The sequence below is a fragment of the Uloborus diversus genome, chromosome 8 (assembly GCF_026930045.1).
Source record: "Uloborus diversus isolate 005 chromosome 8, Udiv.v.3.1, whole genome shotgun sequence".
Classification (NCBI taxonomy): domain Eukaryota; kingdom Metazoa; phylum Arthropoda; class Arachnida; order Araneae; family Uloboridae; genus Uloborus; species Uloborus diversus.
The window spans coordinates 60,310,413-60,331,497 of NC_072738.1; the positions used below are offsets into that span (position 1 = coordinate 60,310,413).

The 21,085-nt window shown below is 31.8% G+C and overlaps 1 protein-coding gene across 1 annotated transcript in view; it reads right to left on the bottom strand.

Moving 5' to 3' along the window:
* The window catches only part of LOC129228381 (glutaminase kidney isoform, mitochondrial-like), a 73,874-nt gene that overhangs the window by 40,056 nt on the left and 12,733 nt on the right, over positions 1–21,085 (bottom strand). The window lies entirely within an intron of this gene.

Genomic DNA, 21,085 nt, shown 5'->3' on the forward strand with positions numbered 1-21,085 from the left:
CACCCCCATAAAAAGAAAAATAATAATAAAATAAAAAATCAATCAATTCTTTGACAACTCGCGGTAGGATGTCTGTTGCCCTTCGTGCCCCTTTCCTCGTATTTCACACTGAATAAAAAGTTACCTTTTTTTTCTCCCCTTCTCCCTTTAGAAGTTTAGTCCACTTTCTTTTTGGGCGTGGAAGTTTTCCCTTTCTAAGGGCCTCCACGACCTCGTACATTCCGCCTAGATATTTTTAGAACCATTACTTTCTTGCGTTATTATCGGCCAAGTGATCATTTTATCCAATGTTTTATGGTTGCAGTCTGCAGGTTAATAAATAACAAGAAAAGTAGTTTCTTGAACGAGGTAAAATCTGGGGACGGAGAATAAAAATGCGGAATTGTGGCTGTTTCCAACGAGATTGGTCGAATTGAGGTCGAATAGAGTGACCTTGGAGCACCTTACATTCCTAGTTCAATGATCTGCTTTTGCGACTTGCAATCGTCTGGCAAAAACATTCTAAAAATGAGTAATCTACTGAAGATCTTCGGCGCCATTTTCTTGTTCTTGGAAAAATATATTTACAGCGTTCTATAAAAGTTCCAATTTCTTATAATTCCATCAAATCCCCTCAAGGAACAGCGTTAGGTTAAAAACATCGTTCTTCAATGCTTTAACCAGAGGTTCGATCAGCTTTTTTGAGAACAGAAAGATAAACATTTTGTCAGGGGACAGGTGGTTAAAATAACTAAAAGCATGCAAAGATTCATGTGCAAGCAATTTATCAATTAATTAATAAATTTAATCTTTTGGAAGGAATAGAATAATGCTGACGTGGGTCAAAGATTTTACAAAATAATTGAATGGATTTGTGTGGGTTCCTCTTTAATTCCTCTATTAAGCGTACCAAGGGGGTGGTTTCCTTCAGTCAAAAGTACTGCTTTTAGTCATTGAAATAGATAGAATAAGCAAAAAAAAAATAACATGGACCCAGAAAATACTTTCATTTTCCCAACAGTTTTTTTTAAAGATTAATTTTTTAAAATGTCCGATTTTTCAAACAAGGCGTGGTCTTGATGATAACACAAATGATGCTCTGTGGCGCATCTTTCCGCGATTTGATAATCAAGAAGCGAATTAAAATTGCGCTGTACGCTTGCTAACAACCATATCGTTGCCAATACACGTGAGTAATGATGCGAATTGAATATTTTGCTCTGTGAATGGCATTTCATCATTTGTGATGTCATCGGACAGAAGCTTAAACAATGAAAACGCACCGAGGGGTTTCGAGGAGTTCCGTGCAAAAACATGAATTTATAGATGAAAAGACATCCGGAACTCGGGACTGATTTTTCTCTGCTAATTGTACAGTAATAACTTTACAAAAACACAAAACACTTGAATTGAACGATGTTTAATTGTAATTATTACATTTGTGTGTATGTCTCCCTTTAATACAGAAACTAAAGGAGTTATTTATTAGGAGTCATTCATTTAACGGAGTAATTTCTATCAATCGGACTTTTTACGTAAGATCTTTTTTAAGTGAAACTTTTTATGCGATGGCTTTTAAATTCTGATCCATAACCTTTTTGTGTGATAGATATATAGAACGGTGTTTGTTACTTCCTTTTACATAGTCAAGGAACTATTGTATTCCCGAAAAAAAATTCATTTAAAAAATCGGTCTTAATGCCGATTTTGCTCACCCCCGAATGAATGTTAATTTTTTTTCCAACCCGACCACACGTGCATATATATCTAAGAACGTATGGACGCCCTAAATATCCATTTTCACTATCCCCGAGTTAAATACAACGAGTTTTTTCGTGACGTCCGTATCGACGTACGTACGTATGTGAGTATCTCGCATAACTCAAAAACGGTATGCCGTAGAAAGTTTAAATTTAGTGAGTAGACTCCTAGTGGGGTCTAGTTGTGCGCCTCCCCTTTTGATTGTAGTTGGATGTTCCAAAAGGGGTCTTTTAAACTTTTTTGGGGGAGAAGGGGGGAATCATGGTTAATTTCATTGCAAACTCAAGTGGTATTATAATTTCGCGGAAACATGGCGATATATTTTATAATTATTATTTGAGAATATTAGTTGAGAAGTTTTATCCCCAAATTTAGTGTTTTTTTTTTTTCATTTTGTATTATCTGGTTTTAATTTGGCTACTATTGGCGGTATTTAGAGACAGAGTTAACCATTTACCATTGAATCGCATTACAATTGCCAATATTGGGAAAATTAATCTGTGTAAAACTTTTTTTGTTTCGGTTCGCAGCAAACTAGGGGTGAAAATATTTAAAGTGTTTCTTGGCTTACTCCAAGGCACTATTATCATTAAATTGGCGTGAAAGGAAGTCATGTGATGCACACATCCACTAGTTTTTTAATTGCTGCCAAAAAAAAAGCATTACTTTTACAATAAATAAATAAATACTGCGGAGACAAAAATCAGGGCAGTTCGAAATGAATAAACCAATAAACACATTTCAAAGCGTTTTTCCAATCCATTCTACACGCCGACGTGTATATGTGTTCGTTTATGGAAATCATGGCTTTCATCTGCTTCCGGCATATCACGCTCGGCAATTATCCGCCCCGATCCTTGGATGCACATGGCCAAAGACTGTGTCAGGGAAGATCGCTTCCACTGTGTTTTTGCACGGGAACGGTGTCGGTCGTTATTACCTTTGAGGGCAACGATTATTTTTCTGTTATTTATAACTCTCTGGCCACACCTCAAAGACAATTTCGACAAATGTTTCAAGGACTCTGCAACTCATCCGTCTTCCGTTTTGCAATTAATATTGAAATTAGTAATTTGACAGAGTATGTTACTCATTTTATTTCAATGAGTTTTATTGTTTGAATCTGAATGAAGGAAATGTGTTAAAAATGACCTGATAGTAGTAGCAAAAAATTTGTCCATGGCTAAACGGACCTACTTTTTGTATACCAGTGCCGATTGTTATAATCTCATAGTAGAAGCAAGAAAGTTGGCTCAGTTTCTTACATACCAGCATCGATTATAATAAACTCATAGTAGAAACAAGAAGTTGGTCAAAAAACCAAACGGAGCTTCTTTCTTGTATATCACCATCGATTATAGTAACATCATAGTATAAACACGAAGTTGGGCCAGCAAGAAACGGAACTACTTTCATGTATATCAACGTTCACTGTAATAACCTCATAATAGAAGCAAGAAATTAGTCCAGAACTGATTGGCCGCACTTTCTTACTAACTTCATGGTAGAAACAAGAACATGGTCCAGAACTGAACGGACCCACGTTTTTGTATAACAGCATGGATCATTAACCTCATAGTAGTTACAAGAAGTTGGTCCAGAATCACTGTAAAAACGATTCAGGAACGTTCCTGGGAAATAATGGGCAGCTGATGTGCCCAATTTCTGCCAGTAGCATATCTTGCAAAATCCAGGAACGTTTTTCGCTGAAATTCAGTAACCTTCCTGACATTATCCTGGAGCATCCTGAAAAATTCAGAAAAATTCCCGTTAAAAGCCAGTCGTGTCTCTGGAAAAATTGAGTAAACTTAAGAATATATAATACAATAGCTCGACATCATCCTGATTTATCAAGAAGTTCCAAGAGCATTATTGCAAACATGGCCAAAACTAAGCCAGAATTGCTGGTAAGTAACGAGAAATTCACTCGCCTGCAATTCTTGCAAAGCAACGTAGTCCATACTTATTCGCTCCCTTTGGGAGCTTAATCAGCATGGACGGGCCGTAATTGAGTTGAAGCCGATACACTTTATAAATACGCTCAGTTAATCTTTAAACTGTTAGCTAAAAATATTTTTCACAACAGTGAAAAGTCTGCATTCGTGTGACTTGTAGCAATTCAGGAAACGTTTTGACAATCATACTTGATTTTTCCTGGAAATGTATAAAAACGATTAAAATCCCGAAACGTTACACGGAAATACCCAGTAACGTTTCGGAATACTTTTACAGTGATTAACCAGACCAACTTTTATGTATACCAACGTTTATTATTATAACTTCATAGCATAAACAGGAAATTGGTCCAGAACTAAACGAACCTACCTTTTTTATATCAGTATCGATTTTCCAAAATCAGCTACAGCTTGCTCTCAATTGACTCACTCTCCAAATTATTTCATATAGTATAGTCTATCAGTAAATGAACAGTTAAACGTAATTTTATCTAAGCACGGTTCACATCATTAAATAATAGTAGAACTTTGTGTAGGACATTTAAAACATTTTTAATTATGTCTGCAATTATTTAAAAAAGAAAAAAGAAAGGAGGGGGCGGAGGAGATAACTTTTATGGTTCTACTTCCGGTTTTTTAGGGGTTTAAATGAAAAGTAGTGTAGCAACCAGTAAATAAATACGTCTAATCAGTCGAAGATTTCAAAATTTTCTAGTCATTGCCCTTTTTTTTTTTGGCTTCTTATGGAAGGAAAATATTGTTGCCAACTCATCCAAAATAAATAAAAAAGTAATCGCAATTTTGAAAATAATCGAACTGTTCATTCACTGGTCAGATTACGATATACTTTTTTAATAGTAAAAACATTTTCTGGAAACAGACTATGCCTCTTTTATGTTAAATAAAATTATTAGTTAATACAAGGGTTCCCAAAGTGTCTAAAAAGTTAAAATCCAGGCAGAATTAGAACTCGGTCCTCATTTTTCAAAGTTCGACATTAGTGTGTAATTTCTATATGGCGCACCGTTTTACCATCTTTTCGAAAATCTCAATTTGGTTTCAAAATATTTTTTTAAAAACATGATATTGAGATCAACAAAAGCAATTGGCAAGCCGTAGTTTAATTGCGATATTCCCAACAAATAGGGTAATTACAGTAGTGAGAGAATGCATATAAAAGATTACATCACTTTTAAAACTAATATTGGAAAGCACAGGAGTAAAAATAAAAAAAATCATATTTATGGTAAGTTGGGGCTACTGCTTATGAAATACATGTATGTTGGAACTTCATAACGTTTTATTCTCATATTGTTAGCACTGGATCTGAAGACATCGAAGACTTGACTTTGGGTATTTGTCGAGCCCTGAGTTAATCTAGAAACGACATCAAATTATTCTCTCAAACTGTTAGGTGTTCTGTTCCAGTAGAAATTAAATATAGATAGTTGTTTTTCCTAATCAGAATATTTTAAAGTTCTGTATATTCATTTTATTATTTAAACTTGTAAACGAAATAGAAGAAAGTTATATAATATAATCACAACAAAATACTCCTCAATTTTAAATTTCGAATTGAAATGTATAAAAAAGCATAGAAAAAATAAAACAAGAATTAATTTTTTCATACAATTTTCTTCCCTTCTCTCATAACCCCGATGACAAATATTATTTCATTTCAAACCAAGACTAAGTTGAAGCTATTATTATTAAGTTGTTACTATTATTATTATTAAGTTATTATTATTATTGAGTTATTATTATTATTAAGTTATTATTATTATTATTATTATTATTAAACATTTTGGTTTTTATTATTAAACTGTTATTAAATTAAAATTATTAAATTATTATTATTATTATTATTATTTTGTTTCTAAAGATATTCCTACGAGATATCAAACCTTTCATGTTTTTCTTTAATTGAGTTTTTCGAAAGAACACGCCAAAAAAGAGTTAAATAAATTGCCAGCAATAGAATAGGCTTGGGTGATTATTCTTTTCCAACAATGCTATGAAGAAATCTGTTTTCATGGATGACTGCAAGAAGAAGCAGTTGACAACATCAGTAAAATATTCAAGTTATATTTTCAAACCTCAAGTCAAAACTACGGAAAAATGAAGATAATTTGAAAAATAATGTTTATAAAATGAACCAAAAATGAATAATACCTTAAATTGACTAATTATTCATTATCCGGCAATTTTTATTTTTGGATAAATTTAAAACGATAGATTTACCAAATCTCAACTATTTTGTCTTCTATTCAAAACAAATTTAAAAATCGCAAAAGAATTCTCTTAAAGATTATAGACAGGGATATTGATAGCTTTTTTTTTTTTTTTTTTTTCAGGCGTGAAAAGCACGCCTTGGTGTTTTTTAAAGGAGCGAAATGGGGTCGTTTCCAAAATTTTAAAAGTATTTTCTTCTGAAAGAGCATGTTTAAAAACATAGGATCTGATCATTTTTTAAATAATTTGTTTCGTTTAATATTTTTTAAAAATTACTTAAATCGGCGAGCTTTCATTGTTTATGCTTCTGTCCGATGACATCACAAATGATGAATTGCCATTCTGCGTTGCCATTCACAGAGCAAAATATTTAATTAGCATCTTTACTCACGTGTATTGGCAACGATATGGTTGATAGTAAGCGTTGAGCGCAATTTTAATTCGCTCCTTGATTATCATAACGTGGAAACGCGGAAGAAAGATGCGCCAAAATGCATCATTTGTGACGTCATCAAGACCACGCCTTGTTTGAAAAATTGGACGTTTAAAAAAATTAATTAAAAAATAACTGTTTGGAAAATTAAAATATTTTCTGGGTCCGTGTTTTTTTTTTTTTTTTTTTTCTTATTCTATCAATTTCAGTGACAAAAAGTACTACGTTTGGCTGAAGGAAACAACCCCATTAGCTTTATAGCAATGAAGTATCAGAAAACAAACGGATAGTAAGACATGTACAAGTAAATTTGTAACATCATACACACATTAAAGTTTTAAAGCACGTTTTTGTTTAGTGAATATTTATGAATTTTCCTGCTTCATATATCATGGAAATATTTTTCCTTTGAGCCTCGGCCACTAGGCACTTGGAATAAGTAAAATTTGCTGGTTCAGAGTGTAGCAGGTCAACTCAATGCAAATTCATCGCAACGTCAACTCATCGGGGTCCATTAATTTATCTTAGTCTCATTGCATCATCGTATAAATTCATTGTGTTTCTCAGATAGTAATGTTGTAGCTGACGGATATTTTATCTTCTTGCTGACTGTTAATTTGGCTAATTTCAACATGAATAAAATGTAAAAAATGCTTTTGGATTGTTAAGACTATTTCTATAAGCTTAGTTCGCAATAAAAAGTATGAAATTAAATAAGTATATGATTTCTTGAATGCAACACTCAAAAATTGAAGTTGATATTTATCTTTATGTTTATGTTAATTCTAAAGTAGCCAATAAAGTTAAAATCAAAAAGAAAATTTCAGAGAAGAAATAGACGTTATACAGCTTTACGAATATCTCTTAATATTCCACCTGATTTTTTCTCCGCTCAATTTTTAATTTAAATTGAAGTTGATCTTAATATCTTTATGTTTATGTAAATTCTGAAGCTAATTTAATAACAATTTAGAAAAAAAATAGTAATAATATTATTGTTATCATTATTATTATTAACTTAATAATAATAATAATAATAATAATACTAACTTAATAACATTAAAATTAAATATTTCGGAGAAGAAAAAGGCGGTATACAGCTTTGTACGAATATCTCTTACTATATCACCTAATTTCTTCTCCGCTCAGTTTTTAATTTAAATTGGAGTTGATCTTAATATCTTTATGTTTATGTTAATTCTAAAGTGGGCAATAAAATTAAAATTTAAAATTTCGGAGAAGAAATTGGCGGAATACAACTTTGTACGAATATTTCTTACTGTACCACCTATTTTCTTCTCCGCTCAATTTTTAATTTAAATTTTATTGGCTGCTTTAGAATTAACATAACATAAATGTAATAAGATCAACTTCAATTTTTGAGTGTTGCATTCAAAAAGTTAATACTTATTTCATTTCATACTTTTAATTGCGAATCAAGCTTATAGAAATAGTCTTAACAATTCAAAAACATTTTTCACATTTTATTTAAAAGTTTTTACGAGTTGAAAATTTTTTGGTGTGTGATTATTTGAAATGTAAAATATATTGCTTGATACCTATTTTTCTTTGAAAAAAAAAAAAAAACGGCATTGACTTTTGTTTTTGTATACATGTATTGCACATGTAATCTGTTTTCTATATTGCTATATTGCTGATTTGTACGCTGGAATTTAAAAGCACTTTTGAACGAGTATATTGAAAAGAAAAAAAAACACTTTTAATAACGCCCAAAAATATATGCTTGATTAAGTTTAGCCTTTAAATTAGTTTGTTAAATTTATTAATAATTCAGTTATTCATTGTTTTTTGGCTACAATTAAAATGCGGAAGTATAATAGCTTTATAGTTACTATTATTTTTCTTTGTTTTTGGTGACACTTAAAAACCGGAAGCAAAACGCAGAGATTATGACAGAGAAAATACTCTGAGCAATAGTCTTTAATATATTAATAACTAGCTGTATTGCCCAGCTTTGCCCGGTCTACCTTGAAAATAAAAGTTGTGTCAAGTGACATATGTTCAACAATCAAGCTTAAATAAAAAAAAGAAAAAAAAAAACATCATGCAAACTTTCCCTTCCAAACAATGATGACAGATGTTAAAATACTTTTAAGGAATTGAAATGAGAAAGATGGATTTAAAAAACGTAACCATGGAAATAAAAAACAAAAAAAAAAATAATAATAAAATAATAATAAGTTTAAGACATTGAAAAGAGAAAGATGGAAAGAATTAATGGATTCAAAAAGCGTAACCTTGGAAACGCGAAAATAAAATGGTTAACAACTTGAATGGAGATGAGATTTCTCGAAATTGATTTAAAAAGGCTTGTAACTTTTTGCAAACTCGGTACCTCGGAAGGATACAACACTGTGTCCATTTTTTTCCAAAATGACATTACTGAGTTAAAAAAAAAAATTCTCATATTCCCTCGAGGCATAGAGCACTATGTCCAAAACCAGTGATTAATTAATGGATATGGCGTATTTTAAAAGGACACCAAGTCCACTTTCACTTAGAGGGATATAACAACCATGTGGTTAAAACTACTCTGCTGTAACGTTATGAAAATGGACATAGTGTTGCATCCCTTCGAGGTTCAGAACCGAAAATCGCCATTTTTGGACTTACGTTATTTTAGTAATGATTTACAGAGGTTTACAACTAAAATAAAAATGAACTACAATACTAACTTTTACTACGTAATCTATTTTACAAACTTTTCATTAACTAGAGCTCGTCCATGCCCACCGCTTTCAATTTCTTTTTTATTTCGTTGTGTAATTCCAACCACGGTTACCAAGTTTGGGTAATACAGTGAAATCCTGTTACGATGAGCACCGATACAAAGAAATATCCATTTCAATGAGAGAAATTTACAGTCCCGATTTATATTGCTTAAAAGTCATTACAACCAATTTCAACGAACAAAATTTGCGGTTTCTTGCAAATTCGTTGTAACGAATTTCACTGTATAAGTTAATCGAAATATTTTTGATCACATTGGGAAAGCAAAAATTTTAAAAGCACTAACCTACATAGCGAAACAGCTGTTTTCAGAGATTTCAATTCATTTCATCACTTTTATTTAAGCTGTCACATTTTACTACTCTGTGTGTTATCGTTGCTAATCCTAGAAACATAAACATTGATCACTTCAGTTTTCAATAATCTGTTACAAAATCAGCATAAAGGGCTTTTTTCTCATAGAACTTAATCTCTTAATCTGCTTAGAACTCTGGTGTTTTTTATCAGTGCTAACGATGTGGGGAAGAGAAATACCCATCCTTCCATCTCACTAACAAATGAAAAATGATGTCGCAGTCTTATAAATTCCCAATGCGTAGACACGACGGCAATTCTTTGCTAGTTTATGCACAATTATGTGGGTTATACTACTAGGTTATGTACCCGGATTATATGCACAATATCAATATGCACTAAAGTATGCGCTAAAAATTCCTAAAATATGCTCGAAAAATTAAAAAAAAATGCATTAAAAATGTTTCATTCAAACAAATAAAAGTTTTCACATTTGCATAAATTACATATGGCCTTACTATTTTGGCAATTTGTTTCATATTTTGGGTGATAAATTTTAATTTTTTTCTGATAATATGTACAACACACACAAGTAATATTAAAAAAAATTAAGTCAATTCCTACTTAGATCAAGGTAGGCAAAATTTATTTTAGTTACTTTTCATTAAATAATTACAATTGATGTAACTTTTTTTCAACATAAGAAGGGGACTCACCCTGATATTTATATTGCTTTAAAATTTTGATATGCATTTTGATAAAAGCATTGTTCAACAATGACCGTGATCAACAATGAGTATTAATTGAAGGCTCATTTAAATTTCAACATGAAATTAGTTAAAAACAACTATAATTCACCCTGTAATTACCTTGAAACATTGGAAGAGATTTTACCTGATGCAGAAAAATCATGGGGTTTTATGGATATTTAATTCTAATTTGTGCGAGCAATTTTTTCATCCTCATATTAGAGGATTTATGCGAAAATATTGATTAACATTGGAACAAACTTATAAATTTAGTTAACCAATCAAGTTAGTTAACCAATGTGATCATTGAATATTGCATTGTCATCGGGTCTGAGGTCGCATACCAAATTTCAAAAGAATCCGATCAAAGGAAGTGGGTGAAAATTGAGTTGAAAGTTTTGAACAAGAAATATCAATAAATAAATATAGTGTACGTAGTATGTCTAATAAATACGCGAACTCATGCAATCTAGCGGCCATGACGCGGGCTATAGTCCCGCTAACTGTCAGCGATACTTGCCTGACACCCAGTCAGTGCTTGGCAGATGGCCAAGTTACGCGTATGTTGCTAGTAATGTTAGTTTCTGTTGTCCTTGTTTTTACTATTCGTTGAAAATGGAAATTGACATAAATCTCGAGACTACTAATAAATCAGTGTTTGAGAGATTGCCTGCATCGTGTGTGACCAAATTCGACTGAAGGCGATGGATGGATCCTTCACCATGACAATGCAACAGCACATTCATCATTGATTGTTCGCCAGTTTCTGGCAAATAAATTCAATCACCATCCTTGATCATCTTCCTTATTCGCCAGATCTCGAACCCTGCGACTTTTTCCTATTCCCAAAATGCAAAAATGTGATGAGGGGAATTCACTGGGAAGATTTAGACTCAATAAATCGAGAAACGACGAGACAACTAAGGAGTCTAACTGCTGAGGACTTCCAAAGGTGCTTTAAAGAGTGGAAAAGAAGATGAGTGCATAGCAACGATTGGAGACTACTTTGAAAGGGACAAAATCGATGTGGAACAAGTTTTGCAAAATAATTTTTTATGGCTTCAGTTCGCGTATTTATTGGTCAGACTATGCATAGGGAGAGTGTGAACTAATTGTAGGGATTGAAAAAATAGTTTGGGCTTTAATAGTATGCACCAAAAATCGGGCGACCCTAGAATACCGCGTAATAATCTGACGGACCAATCTTAAGTGTTTTTCTTTTTTCCAGAAATTCTTAGAAATGTCCTTCGCCCCCCCCCCCCAAAAAAATCAAAGGTATGAAATTCCTCTTGAAATATTTGAAAGAACTTCAGAAAAGATATCTATATTTATGCTTGTATTAACTGCAAAACAGATTTACGTTTGTCATCTAACTCGGATTAACACTTAAAACATTTTGCGAGAGTCTCCTTTAAACACAACCCTTAAAAACTTAATTTCGTTGCTTATTACGTCAGAATAACAGTTAATTTATTTGTGTATCAACCTGACCCGCGTTGGGCATAGTTGATGCATTTTGAAAACAGTTTCGAAGATATTTTTTTACATGAAGTGAATTATGCAAACATAAGCATATAAATTATTATTTGGTTTAAAGACGTGTAGGAAATAGACGTGACTGTAATAGACGCGGTAGGAAATAGACGTGAACTTTGTTTTGATACATAACATTAGTAACAAAAAGCAGAAAAATCGAAATACAAAATGTGCATCACTTATTCCCGCACTTCCTTATTATCTAATTAGTTACAAACAAAAACTAATCAGATTGAGACTACCCTCTATCGGTTAAAGAAAGAAGTGCCAGAATCAGTTAACGAAACAAAAATATTCAATGTAAACAACCAAACAAGTACTTAATTTCCACCTATAGTTATCTTTACAAAAAGAAAAACAAAAAAACAAATATGGTCAAACAAGATTATGACACCTAACTAGAACCAACCTAAAAAAAACAACCAAAATCAATTTATTCCGTGAGAAGTTATGGATTGGCATCCATTCGAAGGGGGAGAGAAAGCGAAAGAAAACGAAAAGAAAGAGGAGAGAGAACAGTATAAACGATATAAATTGATGCCATCCGTCTCCAATTTTTGTTTCAGCATAGAACAAACCTCCATCAAGTTAAGCATCTTTACTAATAATAAAGCTGAAAGTCTCTGTGTCCGGATCTCTCTCTCTGTCTGTCAGGATCTCTCTAATGCGCTTAGCGCCTAGACCGTTCGGCCGATTTTCATGAAGTTTGGCACAGAATTAGTATGCAGAAAGGGGTGTGCATCTCGAAGCGATTTTTCGAAAATTCGATGTGGTTCTTTTTCTATTCCAATTTTAAGAGCAAAATGATGGACGAGTAAATTACGAAATTATCATAACGTGAGACCGTAACATGGGCACAAGCCAATTGGCGAGAAAATTCACCGTACAATATTTGTAAATATACAAGCGAACCAGAAGAACTTTTAATTTTTCTACTACGGGCAAAGCCATGCGGGTACCATTATAACAAATAAACAGCTAAAAATAACAAATCAAATAAGACTAATTCCCATTTGAGGCAATGAGAAGCAAAGGGATGTAAGTGACAAAATTAAAATTGGGGATAACTAATACAAATGGTAGGTGGACCTCTCCTCTGTCTTGGGGCAAGAGATAGTACTAGTAGCCCTGGTAGGTGCAGCTGTGCAGCATGATTTAGAAAAAAAATAATGAAAGTCTACCTAGGATCTGAATTTAAAACGCGATTTACTCGAAACTTTATATAGTCCACTTACGTCCCTTTGCTTCTCACTGCCTCCCCCCCCCCATTTTTATGTTTCATGTAGCGTTTGTTTCTTTAAATATTTATTCATTTTTTAAAGAATTAATCTTCGACAGAAATGTTTACCTTACTTCATGATGCATGCTTTTGCACCGATCTCCTGTTAACACAGTGCTGCCAATGAATTGTATATGAAAAAGAAAATAACAATCATAATTATTTCCTTCCAAAGATCTAAGTATTATCCTTTATTTGCTGTTGTTATAAGATACCAGTGCTTCAATCATGCGTGAATACGGATTTTTGTTGGACCATTGCTAATCGTGTAACAATCGTATCTGGCTGACATTGTCTTTTCCGGCCGTGCAAGTTCAAATGGTTCAGGATAATTTCATTTTACGATCTAAAACTTTAATAAATGCCACCAATAGCTTAATCTATATCATTAGAAAATAATTTTTATTTCCCTTCACCCATGCATTACTACCGCATTCTGTGATTGAAAAGTAAAGGTTAGCTCAAGTACTTTGCTTTAAATGGCAGTAGATAAATCACGCTAAAAATATCAGCAGCATTTGTAAACTTTTCAACAGGAAATTTGTTCACTGCAGCCTTTAGCAAGTAGGATTTTTTTTTTTTTTTTTTGAGCAATCACGATTGTTTATTGCTTTCATTTGACTGTTTTTGGCATGCTATCGCTTTATTTTACCGCCAGCACCCTCTGCAGCACCCCCGTCGACCGACTCCTCACGATGCTGCTCCTATAGCGAGAACCGTCTCCCGGTTGCGTCAATATCCTACACTTACACGCATACATACACAACTACACAAACACATACACACACATACACCTACACACACACACAAACACATACACACAACTACCCAGACATTCGTGCCTGCACACAGACACAAACACATATGCCTACACACACATACACATACCCCACCCCCACGCACGCAAACACTCATACACACAACTACCCACACACTCATGCCTGCACAGAGACACAAACACACATGCCTACACACATACACATACCCCCTACACACAAACACACATACCCTCCACACACAAACACACACGCCTACATACACACACACACACACACACACTCGTGCTTGCGAAAAGCATAATTTGAATTCAAAATGACAAAATTCAAATTTTTTTTTTTTTACAAATACTGTAGAACGTTAAACATCCTAATGAAATAGTACTATAGGTGGTTCGGATTTTCAAGTTTTTTCAGATTGCGAAAATAACCAGGAAAATACCATTTAGGAAGATAGTTTTCCAAATAAAGTGGTTATACAATGTGTAAGTAGGGGAATGTGGGGCAAAGCGAAATAGTTAGGATAACTTACTTTTTAAAAACGAACAAATTGTAAACTTGTTTTGAAAATTGTGATAGAGGAAGAAAGAACAATATATTTCATAATAAAACTTGTATTGAAGCATTATTTTTTATTTATGACAGTACATTTGTACCTCCAAAAAAAGTTGGAAATTTTCCACTTTTTGGTTTAATGCGGCTTAATGAAATATAACATATTCTTTTAATGAAATATTTTCTATTTGGTTATTAAAGATATTTTTGATCCAAATAATGAGTAAATAAACGAATGAATGAATAAATGTAAAGGAAATAAAACAATAAACAATTAAATAAGTTAATAAATGAGAAAAATAAATCACTCAATAAAACAATGAATGAATGATCAAATAAGGGAATTATTAAATGAAGCAATGTAAATGAAATATGTAATTAATAAATGAATACGTAAGTGACTTGATAAAAGATTGATTAAGTAAATAAAATTAATTATTTCATTTTGCCCCATCCACTTTGCGCCGCATGCACTTGACAGCTTAAGCTCATTTAAAATACAAATAAGATATATATTAAACAAATAAACACTGTACTGAATATTAGTCTGTCTCATTTGTCTTAAAATGTTAATATATAACAATAACTTTATCATTTAAAAAAACAACAAAAATGTGGGATACCTTTAAAATTATACATTTATCTTTTTTTATATTAATGAGTGATTATATTGTAATGTATTTTAAATTTTAACCGCTTGAAATACATTGTGATGCATCGCTACATCGCGATGTAAGGTTGGTGATCCATCACAATGTAGAATTCTTACACCGCTCAGCATTACTAGAAAGCAAGTTTTCCGAATTAAAACAAATTAATTTTCTTCTCACTTTTTAGGTTGAAAAAAAGTCTTTAAAAATCTAGATATTTCGCATTCTTTTCAATGTAAATAAGCAAGAAAATATCCGTACATTGAATATCCAAAGATAACTTTTTTTCTTCCGCTGATTATATTCATCATTTACATTACTGAGACAACTAAAAGTAAATTAGCTCTCTGTGAAGAAAAGAAAGTAAAGGAAAAAAGACGCTTAGACTACAGACTACCAACCAGTAGAAATTAATACTGGTTTCGTTGACCTCTATTAAAACAATTTCCGCTGTTCCAAGCCTTCAAACTCATATTCCCCCACTTAAAAAAAATAATCACTTTCATAGGTTCAATAACTTTTGAGATTGTCTGATAATTATTTCTGAGTAAATAAATCTCAGAAGCAATTTCCTTCATTAAATGGCTAGAAGTAACAATGGACGGAATTTACAAACACTGAAAAACACTTTGATCGGAAATAATTAGAGGATGCGGCGCCTTTCAGTGTTTAGATACCTTCTAATCTACCCGATATCTCTTGAATTTAAATAATTTAGAAATATATAGGAATTGAAGGAATTAGTCTATTTACCGAAAAAAAAAATTCAGGAAGGATGAAGGGAGTTTTTTTTCTGTTGAGGACAAGGAACGATTTCAATTTTGTGAGACAATGGGCAGTAAAGTCAAACCAAACAACGTAAGTAGAAGCACAAATTTGTAAATTACAGCAGACACGTGTTTCTGGGCAGTTTTTCGTAGAAGCAAATCACAGAAATCCATGAGGCACTATGTTTATTTTCATTCAAAATACAATAACATACATACATACTTGCATGCATGCATACATACATACATACATACATACATGCATACATATATGCAGACGTACAGTCACGCCCGCTTAATGGAATAGCCTAATTTTCCACGGAAATTATTCTGATAAGCGGGATATTCCGTTAAACGGGATTAAAATAATAGCGATCAACGGTTTGGTACATTGAAAATGTATTACATTAAACGGGATATTCTTTTAACCGATATTCTAATAAGCGGGCTTGACTTTGCATGCATGCATACATACATACATACATGCAACATACATACATACATACATATATACATACATACATATATCCCCTACATGCATACAAATATACATATAGGGGGAGGGTGACCCAAAACGGTTAATTTTTCGAAAAATGCTCGAAAATTGTAATTTTTGGATTTTTATTGCAACAATTTCGGTTTTATTTCCTAGCAGATTTCTTAAACTTCAAAATAAAAAATGATTTTTGTATTATTTCAAACCTAATATTTATTTATTATCAAACTTTACAAACATTTGAAAAACCCACTTTGCCCTACTAGGGAGCCCAAAGCCGGGTAAACTTAACTAATTGTGATTTGGTATATTTGCCAAGCAAATATGAATTTATAAATGATTAAATTAGTTAATTAGCTACCTGCCATTGTAAAAAAATATAATCACAAGTTACAAAACTTCATTTTTTAATAGAAATGTATCATTTTTTAAATTTAAGCCTGGTTGCGCCATGCCGCTTCACTGCTGCTTCGCTGGGACTGATTAAAACTCCGGGGTGTTCATGTAAACACGACATACATATGCATCGCCGCTTACACACCATGGAGGGGGGCGGCATACGAGTGCGTACCTCTTTGGACCACCCTCCCCTATGCATTATTTGCATTTGCATTTACTAAAGTAAATTTCTTGCAACAAGCATTTTCGAAGAAACCCGACCAAAATCGAGACTAGAAGATTGGAAATCAGAAAGAAACAACGGGAACTAGGAGACACTGGTGGGGAATTTCTAAACCAGTTTCGGCAGTGTCTGAGAATCTCATTTTCAGTTTGTGAGTTAATTGCCGAATACTTAAAACAGGGGTGCCCACAGGGGGGAATTATAACGCAAGTTGCGCCATCAAAATTTTTGGGGGGATTTTTAAAATTTTTTAATTAATTAATTAAATTTATTTATTGATTTATTTTTGATTTAAGTTATCTATTTTATTTCATTTTATTGTGTTTTTATTTCATTTCATTTATTGATTTAGTTTGTATGTGTGTGTGTGTGTGCGTGTCATTGGCGTAGCACAGAACTCTTCTAATGAAATAATAACAATGATAATAACAATTAAAAATAAATAAACAAGCAAATAAATAAAAAATATTTATAAAAAAATAACTAAATAAACATGTTTTAAAAAATGAAAAAATAAAAAAGAGAGCTAGAAAATAAAAAAGGGAAATGGGGTTGAGATTTTTTTTGGGGGGGGAGGGAATTTGCCCCATTGAACTTGGGGGGGGGCACCCCTGACTTGAAAACTCGTTGAGTACATATGATATGTTTAAAATTTAATTGTGCTGTGCCGTTCCTGTTTTGTTTACAAAGGCTACGTATTCGGATTGGAACTTTTTTCCCTCTCTGTTTCTCTCTCTAAGAAGCAACGTTATGAAATGTGCAAATAGTTATTTTCACCGTTGAGAATTTCAAGCGTCAGAGTCTCTAATAGATGATTCATGTGCTGTATTTTATTTTCATAAAGATCAAAGTTTATTTTCGATTCAGATTAATATCCTACTTCTTCAGAAGGGTATGTGTAGTGAACTTTAAATAAGAAAGAAAAACTGAAAAGATTTGATCTGAATCAGTAATTAGAAAATCCAAATTTATAATGTGGGGCAAAATGAAATAGTATTTCAAAGTGAAATGGTGAAATATTTACTTTGTTTTCAGCGCCACCTATCTAGTAACAATTTAACTATGAAGTAACGTATGTAGTCTATTTCAGTCAATAAAGAATTACCTCTGAAAATCATAGAATATGATAATGCAAGCAATTTTCAAAAATTGATACTCATGTTGTAACATTTTGTTATAAGTCAAAAATTATTTTTGGTATTATTTTATGATAAAGTTCTTGTAATTAACTTTTGAAATTTTAATTGGAACCTTCTAATATTTGCTAATATTTCTAATATAAGTTCTTATTTATTTAATATTAAGCTCTTTTGTATTTAAATATTTTTTACAATTAGACAAGTACGTGCGGGGCAAAGTGAGATAGTTAATCTTGTTCAATTATTCAATTATTTCATTAATTTCTTTCGTATTATTTATTAATTACTTTATTAACGTACATTAATTTAGTAATTCACTTATATTTATTCATTCATTCACTTATTTTTCTTATTCATTCTCTCTTTTACTGACTCACTTATTTGAAGCAGTGAGAAGCAAACGGATACAAGTGGACTGTTTTAACCCCTTCAGACCTGGTGTCCGGTATACCAGACATACAATTTAAACAGCTGCTAATCATTTAATAATTGATTAAATTAGTTGATATTTTTTTTTTGTAGTTGACTCTTTACATTCTACTTATTATAATCTGTGAAATAATTTTTCGTTTTGAGATTGACAACACTGACATATAAGGATTGAGAGATAGAGAGTGGCTCATTTTTCCAACCATGGATTTTCATCTGAAAAGCAAGTTTTTTTTCCTGATTTTTTAAAAAATATATAATTTTTAATTAATCGTTTCAAACGCTTATATTATGTTTTATAATTGTTTGTAGAACATTTTATAATGAAGTTTGTTCGGTATTTTATCGTTTTTGTATATGAAATATTGATTTCAAAAATATAAGTCCGGAATATTGGACGTGCCATAACTCTTTTAATTTTTGTCCTACAAACTCAAAATTTTGTCTATAAGTTACCCTTTACCATAGTGCACTGTATATCAAATATCAATATTTTTGGTCCAATATTTCATAATTCCGACTGAAGGGTTTAAATTTCGAGAAAAACTCGTTTAAAGATCAGATCTTAGGTAGACTTTCATTGATTTTTTTTTCTAAATCATGCTATACAGCAGAACCTACCAGGGCACTAGTACCATCTCTTGTCCCCCAAGACAGAGGAGAGGTTCACCTACCATTTTTACTGGTTATCTCCAAATTTTGAATTTTGCCACTTCCATCCCTTTGCTTCTCACTACCTCATTTGTCCTCATACATTAATTTATTTATTTTATTATTCGTTTTTTTTTTTTTTTTGTTAGCGTATCTTTTCACTTATTCATTCAACCTTTTCTTTGCAGATTCTTCTGATCAGAAATATTTTTTATAATCGATTAGAAAATATTTCATTACAAAAATATTTCATTTTTAGAAAATAAAAGCGAAAAATTTCCATTTTTTTAAAGCGAAAATTTACTGCCAAAAATAAAAAAATAATATATTTCAATGCAAGTTTTATTGTAAAATACAATGTTTTTTTTCTTTATGTACTGTCATTTTCAAAACAAATTTCCAATTTGTTCATTTTGAAAAAGCTCAGTAATCTATTTCACTTTTCTCCACACACTCCCCGACTAGCCTTTTTTTTTTTTTTTTTGGATTGGAAAACTCAATTAGTTTCTTCTTTCTCTCTCTCTTTTTCCCTAAGAAGCAATGTTGTAAAATATGCATAAAGTATTCTTGAGTCTTTCAAACCCCTGAATTTCTAATATATGAGATATATGCTGCATTTCACTTTCCAAACGATCAAAGTTTATTTTCAATTCAGATTAATATTCTGCTGCTTAAGAAGAGTAAATGAGGCAAAGTTTAATTAGGAAAACAAAACTGGAAATATTGAGTTCAAATCAGCTATTAGACAATCCAAGTTTATAATATAACAGCGATTTAACTTCATTTTTTAAAAAGAAACACCTTATAAAAAGAAACTAAATAAATAAATAAATAATTTTTACTACAATGCACACACATACACAAAACCAACTCTTTTCACAAGGAACTATTGTCTAAGCAAAAACAACAAGAAGTTCTGTCCAGAACTATACGAGCCTACTTTCCTGTACACGAACCTCGGTTTTCTAGCATCTGATCAGTATTCTCTTAATTAGCAAAGACAGCAAATTATGTCAAACATACCTTCTTAAAATTTCAAGCTGTTTTCTAAAAACAAAACATGCTTCTTTCATCTGATGAAATAGATGCATAAAAAATTAATGAACGGACAAGTAAAGTAGACGCACCATTTAAACAATACAGCTAATATACGAGTATTCAGTCGAATCTCGATAACGCAGAGCTTAACACTCGAATATTCCTTTATCTCGAAGTTTTTATCGACTCCCAAACTTTTAAGACAGTTTTATAAACTTCCCATAACTCGAACTACCAGTAACCCGTACGCTTTAGCCGGTGCCTTGGGAGTTCTGAGTTGTAAAGAGTTAACTTTTTTCTTTTTTTTTTTTTTTTTTCAAAAAAAAATATATTTAACAGTTTTCAATAAAAAAAACAAAAGAAGTAAAAATAAACTAGTATGTTGTGGCCATCACGAAACTTTCTTCCATATTTTTCTTTTTTTTTTCTGATCCCTCCCCATGCTTGACGAGGAAGCAATATTCCCAACAAAAACGAAATTACACATGCAAAAACTTGACGACCATCCCAATGTCTGAATTATTGCAAAAGCAAAGCAAAGAGCGAAAATTGAAAGTTATTTTAAAAGCCTTGCTTGAATTAATTACAAATATTTTATTTGTTAACAAATATAAGATGGCAACAGTTAAAAATTTTAAATCATTGAGATAATATTTCTGATCATTTCCATACAATTGCTAGTATATTGTGGCTATCACGAAACTTTCTTCTATATTTTTCTTTTTTTTTCTGATCCCTCCCCATGCTTGATGAGGAAGCAATATTCCCAACAAAAACAAAATTTCACATAAAAAAACTTGACGACCATTCCAATGTCTGAATTATGGCAAAAGCAAAGCAAAAAGCGAAAAATGAAAGTTATTTTAAAAGCCTTGCTTAAATTAATTACAAATATTTTATTTGTTAACAAACATAAGATGGCAACACTTAAAAATTTTAAATCATTGAGATAATATTTCCGATCATTTCCATACAATTAAAATCACGAGAAAT